General features: G+C 50.9%; 1 non-coding gene across 1 annotated transcript in view; it reads left to right on the plus strand.

Annotated features, from left to right (window-relative positions):
- The first annotated feature begins 4,846 nt into the window (after positions 1 to 4,846).
- The window catches only part of LOC124563455, a 1,912-nt gene continuing 1,758 nt past the window's right edge, over positions 4,847 to 5,000 (plus strand). The window contains exon 1 of the ribosomal RNA XR_006970196.1: positions 4,847 to 5,000. This exon is cut by the window's right edge and continues 1,758 nt beyond it. This is a non-coding gene — a ribosomal RNA (small subunit ribosomal RNA).

A 5,000-nucleotide genomic window follows, 5' to 3' on the forward strand; every position in this document is an offset into this window, starting at 1 on the left:
GGAAGCTGCCGAGACGAGTAACTACATAGCGGGCTCGCCGTGTCACTAATGTACAGAGATACAACAGTTTCGACTGGAACCGGATTAAACGTATACACGGCGCTGATTAGTAATAGATAGAGCCATCAGAATACAGATAATGTATACAACTGTCCGTATACATGCTGAAAGACTCTGCTCACAATCACAACCACACGTCAGCCACACACCCTTATCACGCACTACTCTCTGCCTGTAACACGCACACAGACAATATGTAAGCACCAGCATGGAACAACACCCAGTGCATCCTCTCCGCCACATTAGACAATCCACACTGTCATAACCAGACTGGGAGGTCCACTCAGAAAACAGAATATCCCACCCACCCGACAACCACCATTGCTCAGCCAAGCCACCAACACCCACACATGTCCTACACAGGGGTGCACCCAACATCACAATACTGCCTCCTCTCACAGCACACAAACAATGGCAGGAATGAAAGACACAGGTCTGCCACAAGCATGGAATGAGAGCGCCGCCTGTCATGAGCCAAAGGTGCATCCTGACGTGGCAAATCAGATGATGCCGCAGGCATCCACTTACTATAATCACAATCAACAAACCGGCCGCCCCGCCCCGCCCCCCATTAAACCTTTCCTTACAACAATGTGTACCTTAACCTAACCTATATCGTACCGTAACCTAACCTATATCGTACCGTAACCTAACCTATGTCGTACCGTAACCTAACCTATGTCGTACCGTAACCTAACCTATGTCGTACCGTAACCTAACCTATGTCGTACCGTAACCTAACCTATGTCGTACCGTAACCTAACCTATGTCGTACCGTAACCTAACCTATGTCGTACCGTAACCTAACCTATGTCGTACCGTAACCTAACCTATGTCGTACCGTAACCTAACCTATGTCGTACCGTAACCTAACCTATGTCGTACCGTAACCTAACCTATGTCGTACCGTAACCTAACCTATGTCGTACCGTAACCTAACCTATGTCGTACCGTAACCTAACCTATGTCGTACCGTAACCTAACCTATGTCGTACCTTAACCTAACCTATGTCGTACCTTAACCTACCCTATGTCGTACCTTAACCTAACCTATGTCGTACCTTAACCTAACCTATGTCGTACCTTAACCTAACCTATGTCGTACCTTAACCTAACCTATGTCGTACCTTAACCTAACCTATGTCGTACCTTAACCTAACCTATGTCGTACCTTAACCTAACCTATGTCGTACCTTAACCTAACCTATGTCGTACCTTAACCTAACCTATGTCGTACCTTAACCTAACCTATGTCGTACCTTAACCTAACCTATGTCGTACCTTAACCTAACCTATGTCGTACCTTAACCTAACCTATGTCGTACCTTAACCTAACCTATGTCGTACCTTAACCTAACCTATGTCGTACCTTAACCTAACCTATGTCGTACCTTAACCTAACCTATGTCGTACCTTAACCTAACCTATGTCGTACCTTAACCTAACCTATGTCGTACCTTAACCTAACCTATGTCGTACCTTAACCTAACCTATGTCGTACCTTAACCTAACCTATGTCGTACCTTAACCTAACCTATGTCGTACCTTAACCTAACCTATGTCGTACCTTAACCTAACCTATGTCGTACCTTAACCTAACCTATGTCGTACCTTAACCTAACCTATGTCGTACCTTAACCTAACCTATGTCGTACCTTAACCTAACCTATGTCGTACCTTAACCTAACCTATGTCGTACCTTAACCTAACCTATGTCGTACCTTAACCTAACCTATGTCGTACCTTAACCTAACCTATGTCGTACCTTAACCTAACCTATGTCGTACCTTAACCTAACCTATGTCGTACCTTAACCTAACCTATGTCGTACCTTAACCTAACCTGTATTGCGCCTTAACCTAACCTGTATTGCGCCTTAACCTAACCTGTATTGCGCCTTAACGTAACCTGTATTGCGCCTTAACGTAACCTGTATTGCGCCTTAACGTAACCTGTATTGCGCCTTAACGTAACCTGTATTGCGCCTTAACGTAACCTGTATTGCGCCTTAACGTAACCTGTATTGCGCCTTAACGTAACCTGTATTGCGCCTTAACGTAACCTGTATTGCGCCTTAACGTAACCTGTATTGCGCCTTAACGTAACCTGTATTGCGCCTTAACGTAACCTGTATTGCGCCTTAACGTAACCTGTATTGCGCCTTAACGTAACCTGTATTGCGCCTTAACGTAACCTGTATTGCGCCTTAACGTAACCTGTATTGCGCCTTAACGTAACCTGTATTGCGCCTTAACGTAACCTGTATTGCGCCTTAACGTAACCTGTATTGCGCCTTAACGTAACCTGTATTGCGCCTTAACGTAACCTGTATTGCGCCTTAACGTAACCTGTATTGCGCCTTAACGTAACCTGTATTGCGCCTTAACGTAACCTGTATTGCGCCTTAACGTAACCTGTATTGCGCCTTAACGTAACCTGCATTGCGCCTTAACGTAACCTGCATTGCGCCTTAACGTAACCTGTATTGCGCCTTAACGTAACCTGCATTGCGCCTTAACGTAACCTGCATTGCGCCTTAACGTAACCTGTATTGCGCCTTAACGTAACCTGTATTGCGCCTTAACGTAACCTGTATTGCGCCTTAACGTAACCTGTATTGCGCCTTAACGTAACCTGTATTGCGCCTTAACGTAACCTGTATAGCGCCTTAACGTAACCTGTATTGCGCCTTAACGTAACCTGTATTGCGCCTTAACGTAACCGATATTGCGCCTTAACGTAACCTATATTGCGCCGTAACGTAACCTATATTGCGCCGTAACGTAACCCACATTGCCCCTTAACGTAACCTATATTGCGCCGTAACGTAACCTATATTGCGCCGTAACGTAACCCACATTGCCCCTTAACGTAACCCACATTGCCCCTTAACGTAACCCACATTGCCCCTTAACGTAACCCAACACACGTTGGGCCTTAACCCAACACACGTTGGGCCTTAACCCAACACACGTTGGGCCGTAACCCAACACACGTTGGGCCTTAACCCAACACACGTTGGGCCTTAACCCAACACACGTTGGGCCTTAACCCAACACACGTTGGGCCTTAACCTGCTCTGTAATTGTCATACGACGCGTTAAATTAGTGTAGTGTTGCCTAACTGCAACCCCCGCAATATAGTTTGCTACTCGCACTGCCCGGTCCCCAGTGTATCGCTTCATGTTAAACACCTTGCAGCTATACACTGTAATGTGGATGGCAGCAGGACGTACATGCTCAATGCCCTTTGCAGTTGTTCATTGGCATTTGCAGTTGTTCATTGGCATTCGCATGGCGAAGCACTTAGCCTACGCTGTGGTACGGCCTGTGTCAACTGTCCGCTGATGTTGTACGTCCAAATCACACACTGTACTGCACATTGGTCCTCATGTACTGAATGATACATCGTGGTACATGTGACCGTACAACGACTGCGCCAACAACGGCGAACCATGCGGTCCAAATGTTGTGCACTCAGCTACGTGTCGTCTCCCTATAAGAGCTGGATTGCAGTGTGGTATGCCCTGGATGGCGATCAGCATGAGCCGTCTGTTGATGTAGTGGCGCGTGTTGTCAGACGTAGTCGTCTCTTCTCACACACCGTGATAGCACGGTGCACTGCGTTCCACATCTGCGACATGCGACAGAGGCCGGTTGACAGTCGTTCGCGCAATGGACATCGCATACGTACGGGGGCCACCTTCCACGTGTTCGCTAAGCGTGGACATGTTGTTGCGTGTATGTGGGCAGACAGTGTGTCGTGACACCTGACACAGGCATGCAACAATCGTTGAATTTGCAAATGGCGATGGACGCCTACGTTTGCTGGTGACGTTACGCAAATGAACAACTGGTAAACCGTTGTGGTGCGGTTGTTCTCGCTAGGGGTGAATCAGTGATGGCGACGATCGGTTGAGCTACCAACCGGTTGTTGCAGCGATACCCACCATGCCCACGAACGTGAATGGCATGTGGGTGTGAAGCGATACGCGGCGGTGGCTGGGTGGGACCGTCCCCGGCCGGTGAGGGGGGGCCTCCCGGCGTGTTGGCCGTGCGGTGCGTGGGCGCACGCGCTACAGCCGGCTGGTGGGGGCGGCCAGTGGCAGGCGCGCCGGCCGACGGAGGCGGCAGGCGGCGCAGCTGCGCGCCGGCGCACCCTGCACGCGGCGCCGTGCGGCCAAAGTAGGTCCTCGCGGGCCCGGTGCGAAGCGCGGTGGACATCTGCAGTGTGCTGGTCCGATTGAGGACTGTGTGCGCTGAGGATGCGCCGCCGCCCGGCGCTCGGCGCCGCGACGCCGTCTGCTGCTCGGTCGCCTCTGCGGTTCTCGCAGGTGGTTTGTATCGCAGCTGTGCGGACGTGTTGGCGCGTGCGCTGTGCTGGGAGAGTTCGCTTCGGCACCCAAGTGGGGCTTTTGTCCTTCTGTGGCGCTGGCGTTGGAGCTGCCGGTCACCGTAGGTGGCGCGTGTTGTCTCCCGCCGGCAATGCCACGACAGCACGCTCCCGGGCCTCTGTCGGCAGCGGCAAGCTCAGTTGGGAGCACGGGTGGTCGCACCTAAAGCGTCTACTCGCCAAACTCCGGGCGATTGCGCCTCTCTCGAACCCGACCAAGTACTTAGGACGGCGCTGCGCGCCGCCGGGACCTGAGAGGGTTTCGAGGTGTATGGTGCAGGGGAGCTCAGCCTCCTCCTGTTTGCAGAATAATTGAGCGGACGCTTGCGTGTTCGCGCGGGCCCCCGGGACACACTCCCGGGCGGCCGGCTGCTCAGCTCTAGTTGACGCAGCTCCCTGGTTGATCCTGCCAGTAGTCATATGCTTGTCTCAAAGATTAAGCCATGCATGTCTCAGTACAAGCCGCATTAAGGTGAAACCGCGAATGGCTCATTAAATCAGTTATGGTTCCTTAGATCGTACCCACGTTACTTGGATAACTGTGGTA

This window comes from Schistocerca americana, unplaced genomic scaffold, assembly GCF_021461395.2.
Source record: "Schistocerca americana isolate TAMUIC-IGC-003095 unplaced genomic scaffold, iqSchAmer2.1 HiC_scaffold_1218, whole genome shotgun sequence".
Classification (NCBI taxonomy): Eukaryota; Metazoa; Arthropoda; class Insecta; order Orthoptera; family Acrididae; genus Schistocerca; species Schistocerca americana.